Below are 22,104 nucleotides of genomic sequence, written 5' to 3'. Positions count from 1 at the left end.
ACTGTTGGTTCTAAGTGTTGACAGCAATTTTGGTAAAACAAGGAGTGTTCACAAGACCAGTCACGTTTTTTACCTCTTTTAGCCATGCATTGGACATCCATTCACTTAAGTTTGGCCCAAAATAACAACATTTTACACCTCACTTCACACTTTTATTCTTATGGATAAATCACTTATTAAAAAGCCCATGAGAACACCTAATCAACCCTATTTAAGAAGCTGAAACTCTAACCCTAAAAGAGCATTGGAATTTCGTGGCAAGGAGGCAAAGCTTCATCACATATCAGATTCCATTCCACTTCTATTTTCCATTAGGTAATCATCTCTTCCATGGCCATGTTTTGATATATCTACGCTTGCTTACCATGTTCATCACCATTAATCCTTCCATTTTCATATCTCTTTTTCTTATTTAAAATATTTTCTTCGTCCATAAAATTACCCAAAAATATTTTTTACTTTTCTTAACGTTTTATTTAATTTTATATAATTTTTATTTTCGTATTTTTTTAATATTAATATTTTATTTTAATTATTTATTCTAAATGGTCCATTTTAACACACTTTTTTTATTGATTTTATTTTTATGACTTAAAATTATTGTTAGCATTTGATTTTTGGGATGAAGGTTGACCACTATATCATGGTCAACATGACCTTTTCTTGGAATTTTATTTCACAATTTCAATTTATTTTGGATTTATTTTTGACCTAGTTTGGTTGGTGGACTTTTAATTTGACTTATGTTTTGTTTTAATTAATTCACGTACCAATTTTAAATATTTTTATAATATTTTTAAGGGATGATGATGTCCTGACCCCACTTTATTTAGTTTAGTTTTTCATAATTTTCTTGATTAATTTACTATTTATTCTTGATTTATTTCTAATCTAGTCTCATTAATTGACTTTTGGTTTGACCTCGGTTTTATTTTAATTAATTTATGTACCAATTTTCGTTATTTTTAAAATCTTTTTGGGGGATGATAATTTCCTGACCCCATTTTATTTAGTTTAATTTTTCATAATTTTCTTGATTAGTTTACTATTTATTCTTGATTTATTTCTAACCTAGTCTCATTAATTGACTTTTGGTTTGACCTCGGTTTTATTTTAATTAATTTATGTACCAATTTTCATTATTTTTAAAATATTTTTGGGGGATGATAACGTCCTGACCCGACCTTATTTAGTTTAATTTTTCATAATTTTCTTGATTAATTTGCTATTTATTTGTTATTTTTTAAGTTGACTTGAATTTTCAGTTGACTTCTTTATGATCGATGTTTGACTTAGGGATTGCTTATGGAAATTGAAGAGATCTTTTGATCCTCCCTTGTTAATCTCATATGACATGTATTAGAGGCCTTTTACCTTGATTTTATTTGGTCCTTACCTCATTTCCTGATTAAATTATTCAGTGGACCCTTCGTGTGTATATTTTCATCTGTTTGATTCATCTGTTATCTTTTATACTTGTTTCTCTCATTCATGCTTTCTATTGCTTGATTATTTAACATGTTCATACTCCCATTCATTGTTTAAATGCTCCATTATTTGATTCTTTGGTTTGGTTATATATTTTTTATTTATCCGATCTGATTGATAACTGTTGCCTACTTGTATGATGTATGAGGCATAAATTCTTATTGTTTGTTTGCCATGAACAATCCCCATTCATAACAAATGTACCCCTCTCCCATAAAGTGTATAATATTTATTTCTTTACTTCTTTAGTCACTTGTTAATATAAGAATTAAAACGAACATCCGATAACCATTTCAAAATAAGATCAAAAGCTCGATCCAACGTCGAGTAATCATTTTCAAAACTTAACAGAACCAGCACGCATTCATCCATCCTCTTGTAAGTCGATTGCCTCAGGCATCGTCATCTACCTGTAAGTCGATTGCCTCCGGCATCGCCATCTACCCTTATCTGTAACTCCTCTCCGCACTCCATCCGTCAACTCTTGTTCCGTTTAGGTAGCACCCATTAGGTAGAACCCTTTGTATGATAACATAGGAAGAATTCCCTTATTCTTTGCATGCTAACATTAGGTAGACGTTCCCCTTTGTAAATCCTAACACATAGGTCCATATTGCATGACAACTCTAGAGCAGAGCTTCCCCACTTTTAGGATGTTGAACACACTGCCCACCCTCCTTTGACACAGCTGGTGTCCTCTTTTGTAAGTCCATGTTCAGATGGCAATCCTTAACCCCTAGTTAGCCGAACTACGTTTTGCTCTAATTCTTATTCCAAATGAGATACGTAGGCATAAGACGTGACGTCTTACCGAGCACACTTCTCTTTAACCCATAGGTACCCGAGCTACGAAGACTCTGATTCTCATACTCAGATGAGATACGTAGGCAGTGGATGCGACATCCTTGCGAGTCATTTTCTTTTAACCTTCCTTTTAGTAAATAGTACTTTAGATATACCTACACCCTTTAGACTAGAACAACACTTATGAAAAGGGCTCCCTAGGAGTACCTAGTGTAGCGGGGTATTCGTTACCATTAGAGATATTGACTAAATCCAAGGTAAATCATACAAGTCGAGTCGCCACCGCACTTCTATTTATCTAAAGGAATAGTTAGAAAGCGAACAAAAACCTAAAAGTTTTATCGAATCAAAAACTAGTAAAAGAGAGTCAGAGATCTGGGTAAGGCGGTTGGTTATGCAATGGGAAGGTGTTAGGCACCCAAAACATCCTAGGTACTCCTAAGGAGCCCTTTCCACACTTGTTGTAAGGTTGTTGTTTTGTGAAAAGTTTGTTTGTGCAAACATGATTGAAGAGATGAGAAGAGAATATACAAGTTTATTTACATTTTGTGTTTGGATGGATAAACCCATTGCCTACGTACCATCTTAAAAAAAGATTAGGATCAAAACCTCGTAGTTCGGGGTAAAAATTTCAAAATGAGTTGGTGAATCGATTGGTCCAAAAGCCTTAAGGTCTTTTGTTATCAAAGGGAGAAAACTCAACCTAAAACCACAAATCCACCATGTGAGGATAGCTTCAACATGCTAGTGAGGGGTTAACCCTATAATAAGCATGGAAGACTCATTGTCCATCACTAAGGATATAGGTGAGTATTACATCTACCTCAAGGATAACTCAAACCTAATAGCTAAAGGTTATGAAAAATTTGATTAAGAAAGTGGCCATTGAAACCACAAAAACATTTGAATGGGTTATATTTACCAATAAAAAGTATATACAAAATATGGTCAAAGTTGACTTAGAGGTTCAATTCAAAATGAGTATTATGAAAAGAAAGTTTGAAAATCAAAAGCATAAGGCTTAGGTTTCTAATGTTGAAAACAAGTGTTAGATGTTTGCACAAAAGTTTTGGCTTGGGTTAGAGTGGAGAGAAGAAGAAGAAGGGCTAAAGTCCTAAGCATGCAAGAGGTAAGGAATAAGAAACAAAACCACAATGGAGTTCCTCTCTTGAGATCATATTTATGATCCAAGTAGCTCCCATCCTTTGGAATAAGCAATCACATAAACATAAACTCAAGAAATCAACAGTCAAATGAACTCTTGGAAGGCTCTTCAAGGTATCTTGGATCTCTCTCTCTCTCTCTTAGAAGCTCATGGTAATGATTCCTCAATTAAGCTCAAGTTGGAACTCCTAGCACAAGAAAACACACATCAAAAGGTTCTATAATACAATCAAAGAATGGACAAGAGGGAGTTTAGAATAGGTTCCTTTCAATGTTCATCTTCAAGCTTAAGCATTCTAAAGGCCCAATGCCTAGTTGCTCTTTGACTTTTTATAGCACTCTAAAGGCCCAATGCCTAGTTGCTCTTTGACTCCAAATTTGCATAGGGAAAGTCCTAAAGTCTACGTCCATTTGTCCATTTCTTTGCATTTGGTTCACAACAATCAAAACAAAACACAAGCACAATAGTATATACACAATTATGTGCTCAAGTGAGCAAAAGACAAATGGAATCAACATAAACATGTGCTCAAATGAGCAAAGGGAAAAGCAAATAGATAATATGTGCAAGAATAGTAAATTGCATAAAAGTAAAGTGCAAAAAGTAAATGTTAATTGTTAATGGTTAGTGTTAGTAGTTAGTGTGCCATAAGGCAAATTTAGCGCTATGTTAAGCAATCGTAATTGGACTTATGTAGAAGTCACAACCATCTGAGGCTGGTCAATAATAATGTAGGCAACAACACAAGTTAGAAGTCTTGATTAGTGAACCAAGTTCCAACAACTTGCCATGCCAAAAAGAAGAAGAGAAATGATCTTGTATTGGTTTAAGTCTTTTGCATGTTTAGGAAACAACTTATCCTTAATGCAAAGCCGTTCATTTGATCAATTGATCAAGATGAATTAGATTTGAATCAAAGAAGATTAACCCTCCCTAATCAATGCTAACTTATCAACCTTTAACTCATTGATCAAAAAGAAAGAAGAAGAAGAAGAAGATGAATAATGGATTATGAAATGGAAAGAATAAAGTGCATAAGGTGAAATAAAAAGTGTACCAATCCTGTGTATTGACCAAATGACATTGAAAGTCAAAGTCAAACAATGAGAAATCAGAAATGAGATGAAGATTGGAGGTCAAACAAATAGCAAAACATTTTTGGTATTTGTAATATTAAAATAAACTTGAATTAAAAATAAAAGAAAGGCCAAACTTCAAAATTACTTCAAATCAACCTTGAAAGGTCCAAGTGATTTATCCCAAGTTCAACAAGGTCAAACAAAGTTTGACAAATTTTTTTAGCATTTTTTAAAGTCAGAAACTATTTTTAATCAATTAAAAATGAATAAAAATAACCTAATTGAACTAAAATCTCAAATCAATTAAAAAATTGATGAGAATATTTTTCATAGATTCATCATCATTCAAATAGGTTAGGAAAATATTTTTGTATTTTTTGAATATCAAAAACTATTTAAAACGAATTAAAAATAACCAGAAAAGAGAAAATTCATAAAAAAATATCAAATGGTGAAATAAAAAATATTAAAAATCAAAATCAGAAACTAGAATTTATTTGGAGAAGAATGCAATTGGTCCCATATTTTTTGGATTTAAAATGAAGAAGATACGAATTTTTGAAAATAATGGAAATAAAAAAAATTAAATGAAAATTCAGAAAATCAGAAAAAACCACAAGCGTCTGATCAAGCCTCATTAATTGACGTGGCTGACCAGACGTATGTGAGATGCGCGCGCACGGAAGGCATGAGTCAATTGAGAAACATCCAGCATTATTGAAAGTCATAAGATCCAAAGGACACGATTCAATCTGGAAACATGATCAAACGGTCTGGATTTAAACTGGTGAACGGACGGTGGTGTACACCACCGTCTTCTCCAGCGAGTACATGAACTCCGGCCAGAGAAGCAGGTTTACAAACCTCCACCAAAATCCACGATCCATATATCAAAATGAAGTTGGGGTGATGTATATCACCCCTGTAACCTTGAATCACACTCAAGATTCCTATAGAGTAAGAAATCTGAGCTGGAAGATTCAGGTATAAAAATGCAGTTCAATAAATCATGAAATTGAAGCTACCACTAGCTTGCCTCTCAAGTGAGGACTTCAGAAAACACAATATTCAAGCAAATAGATCAATAATTGGTGAGTTTCGAAGAAAAAACCAGTTGAAGAACAACCTTGGATTCTGGAGATTTGAGCTTGCTTCCTTGCTTCCTTTGGCCAAACAGAAGATCAATAGACTAATGGATTAAGGTCTAGGAGCTTTAGATCTAAAGATTCAACCAGATGTAGTTGAATTTTAGATCTGAAAAAAATGAAGAAAAGTGAAATAGATCCTTTGGTGAGAGGTTAGGTTTTCAGTTCAGCAGCGTTTCAGGTTGATTCGTGGATCAAATTTGAATGGAGTGAGGCTCTTATTTATAGATGGAAAGGCAAGGTAAGTGTGATCAAAGCCATGTGCATGGAATTGGATTTTCATTGCATGGGCTTGCATGATCACTCAAAAGGCCCAAATTCAATGCCAAATGCACTCTGAAGCATAATTGAGCTGAAATGGTCGTGGAATTGGCAATGCACAAGCTTGTATAATGAGTTCCAACATGTTATGCATAATCATGCCTAAAACGTCTCCTCTTTGAAAATGCCATTTGCCAAATCCAAACATGAGCATGTGAGTAATGGTTGGAAAGGTTTTGATGTAAGGAACAATTGTTATGTTGGGCAAAAATCCATTTGAAGTGTGGAAATTGGTGAAATTTGAGTTTAAAGTGCAAGGTGCAAAACATGTAAAGGCAAAGTTTCTAAATTTGGCCAATGTTCAAGCCCTTCTGTTTTGATGATGCAAGCCTCAAATGAAAAAACCTCCAACATCAAAGTTGTAGATCTCTTAAATACAATCAAAATGGACTTAAAGTTTGCATAATTTGGATTATTTATGAAAGAGTTATGGGCACTTGAAGTTGGACTTTTTTGCCTTTCAATGCATTTGGTCCAAAGTGACCTATGATGTTTTGCATTATCACATGTATTTCATTTGAGATTTTGAGATTTTGTTCAACATAAAATTTGAAGTAGACATCTTAAGCTTTCCAATGAATTTGATCCCACCTCAAAATCATAAAAAATGAATGAGTTATGTCCTTGGGAAGTTGACCCAAAATTAGGGTTTCAGTCAAAATGACCTATAATGTCTTAGAATGGATGATGACCTTCCAAGCTTCAAATAAATTTTTGATGAACATGAAAGTTGTTAATATTGTCCTTAAGAACAGTTTTTCGTTTGGGGTCATCTCCATTTGACCAACACATAAAAAGTTAGGTCTCAGTGCATTTCAAAATAATCAGATGAATTGACTGATCAACTTCTCAAGCCCATGACTCATATCTTGATGAATTGATGATTGAGTACACTCAAATAAGTTCAAATATGTATGAAATGATGAGTTAAAGAACTTCCCTTGATTGTATTTGATCATGGGCTGAGGTTGCTTCAAGAGCAAGGCATTGTGGTGCACAGATGAATTAGGGTTTCTTTGGGGAACAAACCTCAAACCCTTTGACTTGCTTTGATCAAAATGATGAATTGAGATACTAGGGAGACATATTTGATGGATGAGAGCTTTGGGAACCATTACCATGCTTGCTTTCCTCTCCACCTGGCCATATCTCTGCACAAAGGATCTCCTTGAAGCTCTTGACCTTGTGATTGCTCAAGCTACAAACAAAAGATGTTAGTGACATATTTTTATGCTTTTGGTTAGTAAACAAAATAAGAAAAGCAATAATATACAATTCAAACATGCTTGGTGATCTCAAACTACTCACAAGAGGTCCTACCCAAAGGTAAGGGGAACCAAGATGGACATTCGATTCCAAAAAGGGATACGAATCTTACTCAACTGGGGAAGAACAAAAGGCTTTAACCAAAGAGTGCGTGAGATATATTATCTATTACCGTCAGAATGTAGATAATATACTCGCATGGAAGATTATCCACAACCGGTTATTGGGTTAATAAAGGATAAATCGACCGACAAAGAAAGGTATCGGGATACCGAAACTAGGTATATAATGATGACCATTCAAGGGGAGCAACAAACATTACCGGCAACCGGTATATGAAAGATGACTTGCTAGGCGATAAACTGCCTAATCAGAGCAATTATCCAAGAGAATGAGGGAATATCGACACCGAATATTGGATGAAGATAACCGTCAAGGAGGGGATTACATCTACCGGATACTGGGTAGAAAACCACGGAGAAGTAACCGTCATTGATTAGGATGAACAAAAGGTTAACTCTGCAAGGGGATGAAATAGGGTTTACAACTACTGGTATAAGGGTAGAAAACCACAGACTTCGTCGGGGATAAGATGAATGATTACTTATTATTGAGCAATTATTCATTTATACCACAGGGAAGTGCAGGAAACAGTCACCAAACGCCAATCTAGGATCAAACTAAAGAGGCAAACTGAATCAAGACTCGTCCCAGTGAGGATATAACTCAATAGGGAATCCCATCCCAATGTATGTGTTGGGAGGAAACTGAAACAACCATCATCCACGAGGATATAACTCGGTGGGGAATATGGAAGGAAAGATAAACACTTTCTGCTTAAGGGGCTGACTCTATATTGAGGGATCATGCACCGACATCTACTTGGGAAATGTATTACCAACTAGCAGGGGATAACAAACAAAGCTATATGGCAAAAATGCAATCATGAATATCTTCATGTTTGAAAACTATATGCACACATGCATGGTTTATGTATGATGAATGCTGACAAACTGACATTTCTAACACAAACAACTCCAAAGAATAAGTACACAAACATCCGGTACTACATCTCAAGAGAGAAAGCCAGGTTCACTGGAGAGTATCCAATCTGATGAGGGCAAGAGATACTAGGAAGCAAAGATCTCTGCAGGGGGAGTAAACATCAGTCATTCCAGCTGGGGCAGGAGTTATTACACAGATAAAATCCGCCGCATGAGCAACTCTACTGGAGAATCTATCCGAGGAGGTGGGGGGATTCTAGGGAACAACCACCAAATACCGTACTACCAAAGGTCACATCTGCTGAGGAGGAAAGAGGGATGAATATCTTACCACACACTCTGCTTGGTAGAAAAAACCACAAAAGGCTCCGGTAGGGAGAGGATACAAACATGCCAGGAATATGAACAAATGTCTTACCCTGTTGGGGATCATACCATCCTTGGGAGAGAACTGAAGATCTCCTAAGTATCCTTTCGTCATTGTGAATGTTCGCTTTGTTTAAAAACAAGTTATGGAAAATTTGACAATGATATTTTCTCAATTTAAAACATGCAAAACATTTGTTGAATAAAAACAAATAAGAGTGCAAATAATTGGATAAAGGCTCAAATTTATTTGATGGAATGGTAGTCTGCTAATGGCAAGACTCCATAGATCTTTACAAATTTGAAGTTGGTGATATATATTGGAAAAGGGCTACATTGAACATAGTGACCATTTCTCCACCAATTCTGAATCCGATGTATTTGAAGCTTCGGTTGATGATGAATGAGCAAGAATTTCTGACGGATGACAGTTGTAGAACAAAGCCTTGTCAGGATGCAGTTACTTGCCAAATCCCTAATTTTTGCCTAGATTGCCCCAGGATGAGGTACTCAATCTAACGGGATACATATATTCATTTTTTTTATGTCTAACTTTTGCCTGGACCGCCCTTTCGGGTTTTCAATCCACCGAGACGCTCATTTTTGCCTAAGTCGCCCTTTCGGGTTTTCAACTTAGCGAGCTATTCTATTTTTATTTTAGGCGAAGTATTTCTTGACTGCATCTGAATTCACAGGACGAGTGAAATCCTCCCCATCCATAGTTGTAAGTATCAAAGCACCGCCTTAAAAGGCTCTTTTAACAACATATGGACCTTCATAGTTTGGAGTCCACTTGCCCCTGGAATCGAGCGCGAAAGACAAGACTTTCTTGAGCACAAGGTCACCTTCTCGGACCACACGGGGCTTGACCTTCTTATCAAAAGCTTTCTTCATCCTTTGCTGATATAATTGACCATGGCACATAGCATTCAATCTCTTTTCTTCTATCAAATTCAACTGGTCATAACGACTCTGAACCCATTCAGCATCAGTCAACTTGGCTTCCATCAAGACTCTCATTGATGGGATCTCCACCTCTACTGGGAGTACAGCCTCCATGCCGTAAACGAGAGAGAAAGGAGTTGCCCCTGTTGAAGTGCGGACAGATGTACGATATCCGTGTAAAGCAAATGGTAGCATCTCATGCCAATCTTTGTACGTGACAACCATCTTTTGGATAATCTTCTTGATATTCTTATTAGCAGCTTCAATAGCCCCATTCATCTTGGGTCTATAGGGAGAAGAGTTATGATGTGCAATCTTGAACTCACTACACAGTTCTTTCATCATTTTGTTGTTCAGGTTAGATCCATTATCAGTAATGATCTTATCTGGCACACCATATCGGCATATGAGTTGATTCTTGATAAACTTCACGACCACCTACCTGGTCACATTTGCATATGATGCCGCTTCAACCCACTTGGTGAAGTAATCAATTGCTACGAGAATAAATCTGTGTCCATTGGACGCTTTTGGCTCTATCATGCCAATCATGTCAATTCCCCACATGGAGAAAGGCCATGGTGATGAAATCACATTCAGAAGTGTCGGGGGAATATGAATCTTATCCGCATAAATCTGACACTTATGGCATTTCTTCACATATTTGCAACAGTCAGACTCCATTGTCAGCCAATACTAGCCATGGCATGTCCATTGGAATGAGTACCAAATGAACCCTCATGGACCTCAGTCATCAACAGGTCTGCTTCGTGTCTATCCACGCATCTGAGCAGCACCATGTCAAAATTTCTCTTATAAAGCACATCGCCATTGAGGTAGAAACTTCCTGATAATCTCCTCAGAGTCTTCCTGTCTTTCACAGATGCCCCAGGCGGGTAAGATTGGTTCTGAAGGAAACACTTGATGTCATAATACCATGGCTTATCATCCTCTACCTCTTCTACTGCAAATACATGGGCTGGTCTGTCCAAGCGCATCACAGTGATATTGGGAACTTCATTCCAAAGTTTAACCACAATCATCGAAGCAAGTGTAGCAAGAGCATCTGCCATCCGATTCTCATCTCGAGGAATATGATGGAAGTCAACCTCAGTAAAGAACGTTGAAATCCTCCTTGCATAATCCCTATATGGAATGAGGCCAGGCTGATTCGTTTCCCATTCACCCTTAATCTGATTAACAACGAGGGCCGAATCACCGTAAACATCAAGATGCTTGATCCTAAGATCAATGCACTCCTTCAATCCCATAATGCAGGCCTCATACTCAGCCATATTATTCGTGCATTTGAAAGTTAGCCTTGCTGTAAAAGGAATATGTGTGCCCTGAGGAGTAATAATCACTGCCCCAATACCATTTCCATATTGATTTACAGCGTCATCAAACACCATACTCCATCTGGAACCAGGCTCTGGCCCTTCATCGAGTGTAGGCTCATCGGAATCTTTCATCTTCAAATACATAATCTCCTCATCCGGGAAGTCATACTGAACTGACTAATAATCCTCAATCGGCTGATGTGCCAAGTGGTCAGCCAAGATACTACCTTTAATAGCCTTTTGAGCTCGATACTCAATATCATACTCAGATAACAACATCTGCCAACAGGAAATCCTCCCGGTTAAAGCAGGCTTCTCGAATATGTACTTGATTTGATCCATTCTGGATATCAACCAAGTCGTATGATTTAACATAAACTGGCGTAGGCGCTTAGCAGCCTAAGCCAAAGCACAACATGTCTTCTCAAGCATCGAGTATCGAGACTCACAATCAGTAAACTTCTTGCTTAAGTAGTAAATAGCATATTCTTTCTTTCCTGATTCGTCTTGCTGACCAAGGACACAACCCATTGAGTCTTCAAGAACAGTCAGATACATAATCAATGGTCTTCCTTCCACGGGCGGAGACAGGATCGGAGGCTCAGACAAATACTCTTTAATACTGTCGAAAGCTTTATGGAAATCCTCGGTCCAATCATGGGACTGATCTTTCCGGAGGAGCTTGAATATCGGTGCACATGTGGCAGTCAGGTGGGATATGAATCTGGAAATATAATTCAAGCGGCCAAGAAAACCACGGACTTGCTTCTCAGTTTTGGGCGAAGGCATCTCTTGTATTGCTTTGACCTTTGCAGGATCAACCTCAATACCTCTTTCACTAACAATAAAGCCCAATAACTTGCCGGAACGGACTCCAAATGTACACTTGTTGGGATTCAGACGAAGCTTATACTTCCTCAAACGGTGAAAAAGCTTCAACAGGTGCTCTACATGTTCAACTTCCGTTCTTGACTTAGCAATCATATCGTCGACGTATACCTTGATCTCCTTGTGCATCATATCATGGAACAAGGTGGTCATAGCTCGTTGATACGTGGCTCCGGCGTTCTTCAAACCGAAGGGCATCACTCGATAACAGAATGTTCCCCAAGGTGTGATGAATGTTGTCTTCTCCATATCCTCGGGTGCCATCTTGATCTGATTATATCCGGAAAATCCATCCATAAATGAGAAGACATTGAATTTAGCTGTATTGTCTACCAACATATCAATATGTGGTAGAGGAAAATCATCTTTCGGACTAGCTTTATTCAAGTCTCTGTAGTCCACGCACATCCGTACTTTTCCATCTTTCCTAGGCACGGGCACAATATTGGCCACCCATTGAGGATATATAGAAGTCACCAGAAACCCCACATCAATTTGCGTCTGAACTTCCTCTTTGATCTTTACTGCCATATCAGGATGAGTTCTTCTGAGCTTCTGCTTCACAGGCACACACTCAGGTTTCAAAGGTAGGAAATGTTGCACAATATTTGTATCTAGATCGGGCATGTCTTCATATGACCAGGAAAAGACATCAACATATTCTCGTAGCAATTTAATCAACCCTTTCTTAATAGACTCTTCCAGGAGTGCTCCAATCTTCACTTCTCGCACACAATCCTCAGACCCCAAGTTGACTGTTTCCAGATTCTCAAGATGCGGCTGAATGATTTTCTCTTCATGCTCAAGTAGACGGGTAATCTTGTTAGAAATCTCTTCAACATCATCCTCTTCCGCCTCAAATACAGGGAATTAAAAGTTGGGAGGTGGTGTTGGATCATTATGTTCAATGGGTTTGATTAACCTGCATAATGATTTTGGATATAAAGAGCTTTAGAATTCAAACAAGGCAAATCATTATGCAGATGAAAAGATTGATTTTATTCTATTTTTAGGGTTTTATGTGATCATCAATTTCATGCAAAAGCGAAAAGGGAAAATAAATGGAAAAACAGACATTTAACATGAATCTATTGAATGAAAATATCATTGTATTTATGCGCCAACAATGTCATCACTCCTCCTTTTGGCATGGGAGAAGGGTTTTTAAACACAATGAACATTACTTTGACTTATGGATAACTGTTGGAATATCCACAGCGACCCAATTATTGCAGATTCCCCCAGGGATGACGAAGTTGCCAGAATCCTCTTCGTCCTCTTCCAAGATGGCAGCAACCTCCTTGTCTTTACCAGCGTGGATGAAAATTCCACTCTTGAACAACCCTTGCGTATTAGAAACCCCAGATGAATAACATATGCCTGCCCAAGACATGTTGTCTTCTAGCTCAATCATTTTCCCTAATCCAGCAGTTGCACCACGCTCAATGGCCAACTTTGCATCTTTGTAGGAAGCAAATGAAGGAGTTCTCTTCTCAATAGGTTCAACAATGGATAAAGCTTGGAAAGGAGTTCCAACTTCATCCTCAGCATCTATATATGAGAAGGAAGACAAATGGCTAACCAGGAGAGCCCTTTCTCTCCCTACCACCACCAGCTTCTTATTCGTCACAAATTTCAGTTTCTGGTGTAGGGTGGATGTCACGGCGCCTGCCTCGTGAATCCATGGTCTGCCTAGGAGACAACTATACGATGGGTGAATATCCATAACCTGGAAGGTAATCTGGAAATCACTTGGTCCAATTTTGATTGGGAGATCAACCTCACCAATCACAGTTTTGCGAGACCCATCGAAAGCCTTCACAACTACTCCACTCCGCCTCATGGGAGGCCCTTGGTATGACAGCTTCGAGAGAGTGGTTTTTGGCAATACATTCAATGATGACCTAGTGTCCACCAACACATTGGACATGGCGTCGTCTTTGCAACCCATAGATATGTGTAATGCCAAGTTGTGGTCTCTTCCCTCCTCGGGGAGATCAGAGTCACAAAAACTCAAGTTGTTACAAGCAGTGATATTTGCAAACAATGCTATCAAATTGTTCTATCGTGACATCGTGATCCACATATGCCACATCCAACACCTTCTGCAGAGCCTCTCGGTGTGGTTCTGAATTCAAAAGCAATGATAGCACAGATATTTTGGATGGCGTTTATAGAAGCTGGTCTACAACGTTGTATTCGCTCCTTTTGATGAGCCTCAGCATCTCATCACAGTCTTCTCTCATATTGCCGCTTGGGCCAATAGAAGCAGGAGTTCTCAATGTAGAGGAGGGCTTAACAACAAGTGCCGGATTCGGAGTGCTCACAGCATTCTCAATTGGGCATTCAACAAAGTCAGCATCAACTTGAGGCTTTGACGGTGCTGAAAATACACGACCACTACGGGTCAAACCGCTAACATCAACAATATTTACAATAGATGAAGAAGGCAAGGACACCTCTTTCCCATTTTCCACTGCCACAACATTGTAGCGATAGGGGACTGCCTTCTCAAAAGAGTATGGTACTGGTCTGGCCGACTTAATGGTTAATGCGGGAGAAACCTTTTGCTTGCTACCATCATACTTGATGATAACAGGCTCGGGGATCCGGAATACTGGAGAAATTACGTTGACCTCATCAGCATCTTCGCCAACATTTCTGTTTTGAAGGATCTCAATAACTCTTTCATCCAGCATTTCTTGCACATCTTTGCGTACCTGGCGGCAACCTCTTTGATTAACAGAACAGATTCGGCATCTATCATGGTCATGCTCATAATGACTATAATCACATAGCAAACGATGCATCTCGACTAGGGATTGTCGAATATGACTGACGTATTTGACTTTGTACTTGTCAGGGCAGCCCTGGACCATGTTGACAGACTTCCCATGCTCGGGCAATGGGTTCTTCTTCACGTTAGGACTTACATCCTCGAAACACAGAATGCCACACCTCACAAGGTCTTGAACCTTGGTCTTCAAAGGGTAGCAATTTTCCACGTCATGGCCGGGAGCACCAGAATGGTAAACACAGTGTAATTCGGGCTTATACCACCACTGGGGGTTAGTAGGTATAGCCGGTGGGTCTCGCGGAGTAATCAACTTCCTCTCTATCAAAGAGGGATATAACTCTGCATACGTCATCGGAATAGGATCGAAGGTGACCCTTTTCCTCTCGTAACTTGTGCTGGTTTGATTACTGTTTCGAGGCTGGTAGGCCTGCTGTTGCGGATGATGCTGTTGTTGTTGATATTACGGATGTGGTTGCTGATTGTTGTTTTTATGTTGCTGGTACTGCAGATTATCTCTGAAGACAGGTGCTATATGAGCCACCTGGTGCTGGTTACCGGTGGGACGCACGGTCTTCCTCCTCACAGAGGGTCTTCTTGGTTTCATATGGGAGGTCACAGCATGTGCCTCTCCATCTTTCTTTTTTGCAAACGCCCCATAACGTTTGGCAGAAGAGCCTTCTTCTCTTGTCAGACGCCCTTCCCTAACCCCTTCTTCTAGACGCATCCCCATATTCACCATCTCGGTGAAGTCAGAAGGAGTGCTAACAATCATCCACTCATAATAAAAAGAACTCAAGGTCTTCAAAAATATCTTAGTCATCTCTTTCTCTTCTAGCGGGGGCACGATCTGTGCTGCTACCTCTCGCCACCTCTGGGCGTATTCTTTGAATGTTTCCTTGTCCTTCTGGGATATGGCCCTTAATTGATCCCTATCGGGAGCTGTAAGACCCCAATTTTGTCCCTAAGATCCCTCATGGCATCATAACATTGCATTTTGCATTGCCTCAAGGATCTTTAGCATCTTGGTTCCCTTTGCCTTTGGGTGGGACTTCTTGTGAGTGGTTTGAGATCACCAAGCATACTTGAATTGTATATTATTGCTTTTCTTATCTTGTTTACTAACCAAAAGCATAAAATATGTCACTAACATCTTTTTTTTGTAGCTTGAGCAATCACAAGGTCCAAAGCTTCTAGAAGATCTTTTGTGCAATGATAAGGCCAAGAAGAGATGATAGCAAGCATGGTAATGGTTCCCAAAGCTCTCATCCATCAAGTATGCCTCCCTAGCATCTCAATTCATCATTTTGATCAAAACAAGTCAAAAGGTTTGAAGGTGGTTCCTCAAGGAAACCCTAATTCATTTGTGCACCATAATGCCTTGCTCATGAAGCAACCTCAGCCCATGATCAAATACAATCAAGGGAAGTTCTTTAATTCATCATTTCATGCATATTTGAACTTATTTGAGTGTCCTGATAACACTAAAATTTACATATTTTCGACTCCGATTTCACATGCATTCTAGTTGTTTTATTGTCATTTTCTTGTGTTATTATTGTGTTTTCCTTTGTTTTCAGGTTTTTACTTTAATCGGAGCCCCGATCGAGAAAAGGAGTGAAAAAGGGCTAAAAACCCTAAAATTCAGCATTTTGTGCTTATGGCCTACCCAGTGGCGGGCACCACAGGCTAAGCAATGACGTGTCAAATTCAACTTCCATCAACTCCCACGTTTTCCCACTACTTCCACTAAGGCGCCCCATATTGTGCTTGTGGCGGGCGCCATGGCCTTGTGGCGGGCGCCACAAGAGGAAAAACGGTTCCCTCCTATTTTCAAGTTGAAGGGCATCCAAGTCATTTCCATCTTTTTACTTGCTTATAAATAGAGACGCGAATTCACTTTTACAATGATCCAAACTTAGAGCAGAGGCAAACTCAGACGCAAATTTGTTTCACTTAGGCATATATTCAATATTTTATAGTGGTAATCGCTTCGCATTGGAGTGTTACCACAATTGTGTCATCAAGTCTGTGATAGAGTCTGTAATCGAGTTTGGAGCACTTTGGAAGGAAGTTAATCCTGCTGCCATTTTCTTTTCCGCATTGCAATTTACTCAGCCCTCCGATTGGAGCAGGTTTTTATTACTCGCCTTTACTTTATTTATTTTCAGCACTCGCTTTTACTTTATTTATTTCCTCGCACTCGCTTTTACTTTATTTATTTCCTCGCACTCGCTTTTACTTTATTTATTTCCTCGAACTCGCTTTAAATTATTTACTTTCCGCACTCGCACTTCTTTTATTTAAATTAATGCACTTTTATTTTACCATGTCTAACTAAATCTAAAAGGTTAGAATGTAACGTTTGTAATTAAACCAGTAATCCGTACAATTATTCGTAGAAACACTTAAGGGCTATTTTAACTTTCAACTTAAGTTTTCCCGCACTTCAATTCCGTTGGGTAAGATCAAAAACCGTCCAACGTCTTTTTAAACTTAATTGTTTTTAACTATTTCAAAAACAGCGAAAGCGCTTTGTTTAGTTCATTAGGAGATTTTAACATTAAGAAGAAAAGAGATTTTAAAACTATTTTCGGACGCGTTTATAAGTTTAGAGTCTGGTTCGTAAGAACCTCTTTTGGTTAAGAAATCCAGGTTATAATACTTTTCAACTTAGTCAAGATACTATATTTCTTAAAAATAGGTTTACTACTCTAACGCAATGCGCGCCTTTTTATAAGTGACAATAAGAGGGTTTGATTAGGGAGTACAACTCGGTTCTGAATACGCGAAAGCGACAGTTCCTGTTAAATTAGTTCTTTTCAAAGTAGGAAACATTGCCCATAAGTAGTTCTATTAGCAAGTACTTGGATTATCAATTGATTACGTGAATTACATTCGACCCTGTCTTTATTAACCAAATCTATTTAAATACTTTACTTTTCATTGCACACTACGAAAAACACATATTTTGACTGCCTTTGATAAACACCATAACAACAGATAACGATAGCTTGACACTTGGTCTATGTGGATTCGATAATCTTTTATATTACTCTGACGCGTTCGTATACTTGCGAAAAACACCGCATCAAGTTTTTGGCGCCGTTGCCGGGGACCAATTTCGTCAAATTTCATTTTCCTGTTGTTATATCGTTTAGACTTAGGTTATTTCCCGCCGGTCGATGCGAAGAACTCGCAGTACCAGAAGTTTAAGCATAGTAAACCCTTTGGAGGAATCTGAACGTTACGCTCGCGCACGTTTATTCTTTCATAGAATTAAGAAAGCTATAGCTGAAGATCAAAACCAAAGACCTCTTAAGGACTTCGCTCAACCATCTAATGAAGAACCTAGTTCTAGTATTGTAAACCCAACTATCCTAGCCAATAATTTTGAACTTAAACCATCTCTGTTGCAACTAGTGCAACAGAGACAATTCGCGGGTCTCGCTACCGAGAACCCTAACCAACATTTAAAAATATTTCTTCAATTAGCAGATACTTTTAAAACCAATGGACCTTCTCCTGAGGCAATACGTTTAAGATTATTTCCTTTTTTCCTCATAGATAAAGCCCTATCATGGTTAGATTCCCTTCCACCTAATTCCATTACGACTTGGGATAACCTTAGAAGAGTTTTTCTTGCTAGATATTTTCCCCCGAGTAAGACCGCCGTTCTTCGAAACCATATAACTAGATTTACCCAAAACCAAGGAGAATCGTTGTTCGAAGCTTGGGAGAGATATAAAGAGTTGTTACGAGCATGCCCACATCATGGTTTAGAAAATTGGTTAATCATTCAAACCTTCTATAATGGACTTCATTATAACACAAAGATGACCATCGACGCTGCCGCAGGCGGTGCTCTGATGAACAAACCTTACCCTGAAGCTAGTGCCCTCATCGAAGACATGGCTCAAAACCATGAATCATGGGGAGTCGAACGAGCGACAGTTGAGAAGAAGGAAGCCCAAGGAGGAGTGCATGAACTGAGCTCTATAGACATGATGCGAGCTAAAATGGACGCATTAGCCCTAAAAGTCGAGCATATGTACACGAACCCGAATACTGTAGCCGCAGTTTCGTCGGATTGTGAGATATGTGGAACCCAAGGACACCAATCCGCAGAATGCAGTCTATTGAACGAAACCCACTCCGAGCAAGTGAACTACACCCAAGGGAACCCATACTCGAATACCTATAACCCTGGATGGAGGAATCACCTTAACTTCTCCTATAAAAACAATAACCCTATCCAAAATAATGCACCTCCGAGACCTAGTTATCAAGCCCCAAGATCAAATCAACCTATGCAACCTGTACCTCCAAAGCCGAGCCTTGAGAAAATTACGGAAAATTTTATCACCGCTCAAACCCAACAAAACAAGGAGTTCATGAATCAAAACATTCATGTTAATGAATTGATTACTCAGTTAGGAACCAAGGTTGACCAAATAGTTACTCATACCAAGATGCTTGAAACCCAGATCTCTCAGGTAGCTTTAAACCAAGCCCCTCAGACTACACCTGGAGGCCAATTCCCTGGACAACCTCAACAAAATCCGAGAGGACAAGCCAATGCCATTACCCTACGAAGTGGGAATGCTTATTATGAGCCACCAAACCCAAGATTGAGTGAACCTGAAACTTCTAAGGAATGTACCAAACCCCCGGACAAAGTAAAGGAACCAGAGGAATCTGAAAACTAGGAAGGTCGAGAGAAAGGAGAAGAACCTAAAGATAAAATTTACGTACCACCCCCGCCATATAAACCACCTATACCATATCCTCAAAGACTCAAACAAACCCAGATCAATAAACAGTACCAAAAATTTATTAAAGTTATAGAAAAACTTCATGTAGAAATCCCTTTCACAGAAGCCATCACCCAAATACCTTCTTATGCAAAGTTTCTGAAAGACATCCTTACCAACAAACGTAGACTTGACGATCCGAAGCCTTTGGAATGTAATGCTATTTCCGAGGACAAATTAGCAAAGAAAGATAAAGATCCTGGAAATTTCTCCATTCCTTGCCTTTTAGGTAATCATGTCATCGATAAAGCTTTTCTAGACTTAGGAGCTAGTGTGAGCCTAATGCCTCTAGCAGTTTGTGAGAGATTAAACTTAGGAGAGTTACAACCCACTAAGATGTCACTTCAGTTAGCCGATAGATCTGTCAAATATCCGATAGGCATTTTAGAAGATGTTCCTGTTAGGATAGGTCAACTATTTATCCCTACTGATTTTGTTGTCATGGACATCAAAGAGGACAATGATATACCAATCCTTCTAGGTAGACCATTCTTATCAACTGCAGGATCCATAATAGATGTCAAGAAAGGAAAGTTGACATTTGAGGTAGGTGACGAGAAAATAGAATTTATACTTTCGAAATTTCTAATGGCACCTGTGATGGGAGACTCGTGTTATGCCTTAGATATCATTGATGAATGTGTTAGAGAATTAGAACAAAAAGAAATTATAAAAACAATTAAGTTACCATCAACCCCCATAAAGGAAGATGATGACTTTAAAGAACCTTACATCGATGATAACCTTTACGAATGTTTATCCCTTTCCCCAGATCCTATGCCATTCCCTAAGAAACCAACCTTAGAACTTAAGGAACTGCCTAAGAACCTGAGATATGAGTTCCTCGATGAAAAGATGAACCTTTCAGTTATAGTTAGTGCTACCTTGAGCCATGAGGAAACGAACCAACTTTTAGACGTTTTACGAAGACACCCCTCAGCCTTAGGATATAATATCTCTGACCTGAAAGGTATAAGCCCATCCGTATGCATGCATCAAATTTCGCTAGAAGAAGATTCAAAACCCTCTAGAGAGCATCAGAGAAGAATAAACCCTATAATGAGTGATGTTGTTAAAAAGGAAGTTCTTAAGTTACTTGAGGCAGGTATAATCTACCAGATCTCGGATAGTAAGTGGGTGAGCCCTATGCATGTAGTACCTAAAGAGGGAGGCATCACGGTCGTGCAAAACGATAAAGGCGAACATGTAGCAAACCGTTTAGAAGGAGGATGGCGGATGTGTATAGATTACAGAAAATTAAATAAAGCAACTAGGAAGGACCATTTCCCTTTACCATTTATAGACCAAATGTTGGAGCGTCTAGCCAGACACTCCTACTTCTGTTATCTAGATGGATACTCTGGATTCTTCCAAATACCTATTCACCCCGAAGATCAAGAAAAAACTACCTTTACATGCCCTTATGGAACTTTTGCCTACAGATGAATGCCTTTCGGCCTCTGTAACGCCCCAACTACTTTCCAACGCTGCATGATGTCAATATTCGCAGATTACCTAGATGGTATCATGGAAGTGTTTATGGACGATTTCTCGGTTTACGGATTCAATTTTCACAATTGTCTAGCTAACCTTGAGAAAATCCTGGAGAGATGCGTGGAGGTGAACCTCGTGCTAAATTGGGAAAAGTGTCATTTCATGGTAACCGAAGGAATAGTTTTAGGACATATAGTTTCTGAAAAAGGTATAGAGGTAGATAAAGCTAAAATAGAAGTTATAGAAAACCTAAAACCACCAAAAACCATCAGAGAAGTCCGAAGTTTCTTGGACACGCTGGATTCTACCGGCGTTTTATTAAGGACTTCTCCAAAATAACAAAACCGTTAACCGGACTTTTAATGAAAGATGCTGAATTCATTTTTGATGAAAAATGTAATGACGCATTTAATCTTTTAAAGCAAGCATTAATCTCTGCATCTATTATGAAACCGCCGATTGGTCGGAACCTTTTGAGATAATGTGCGATGCTAGTGATTATGCAGTTGGAGCCGTTCTAGGACAGAGAAAAGATAAAAACTTACATGCCATTTATTATACCAGTAGAACCCTAGATGCTGCCCAACTTAACTACGCAACAACCGAAAAAGAATTACTCGCTGTAGTTTTCGCTATAGACAAATTTAGATCTTATCTAGTAGGAGCAAAAATTATTGTTTACACCGATCGTGCTGCCATTCGTTACCTATTAAGTAAAAAAGATGCCAAGCCCAGGTTACTCCGATGGATTCTATTACTACAAGAGTTTGATTTAGATATACGAGATAAAAAAGGCACTGAAAATGTAGTAGCCGGTCATCTTTCTAGGCTAGAACATCTAAAACCTGAACTAGTACCCATAAATGATGATTTCGCCTATGATAGACTGATAGCTAAAATAGAAACCATTGAAGATAATAACCTAGATCCTTATGAGCACCCCCAAAATTTCTTAGCAATAAGTAACGTACCTTGGTATGCAGACTTCGTTAATTACCTAGTTGCTGATATAGTACCCCCTGATCTTGACTACCACCGCAAGAAGAAATTCTTCCACGATGTGAGAAACTTCTATTGGGATGAACCGCTCCTTTTCAAAAGGGGTAAAGATGGCATCTTTCGCTGTTGCGTTCCAGAAGAAGAGGTAAATAGTATTATCGAGCATTGTCATTCTGCACCTTATGGTGGACA

At 38.7% G+C, this 22,104-nt stretch overlaps 1 non-coding gene across 1 annotated transcript; it reads right to left on the bottom strand.

Annotated features, from left to right (window-relative positions):
* Positions 1 to 18,279: 18,279 nt before the first annotated feature.
* On the bottom strand, positions 18,280 to 18,386 carry LOC127117193 (small nucleolar RNA R71). The gene has a single exon (XR_007801951.1). It is a non-coding gene; the product is annotated as a small nucleolar RNA R71 (small nucleolar RNA).
* Between the last annotated feature and the right edge of the window lie 3,718 nt (positions 18,387 to 22,104).

Source organism: Lathyrus oleraceus, chromosome 1 (genome assembly GCF_024323335.1).
Source record: "Lathyrus oleraceus cultivar Zhongwan6 chromosome 1, CAAS_Psat_ZW6_1.0, whole genome shotgun sequence".
NCBI lineage: Eukaryota > Viridiplantae > Streptophyta > Magnoliopsida > Fabales > Fabaceae > Lathyrus > Lathyrus oleraceus.
The sequence above is the reverse complement of the archived record's forward strand: the minus strand, read 5'-3'. Positions and strand labels throughout refer to the sequence as shown.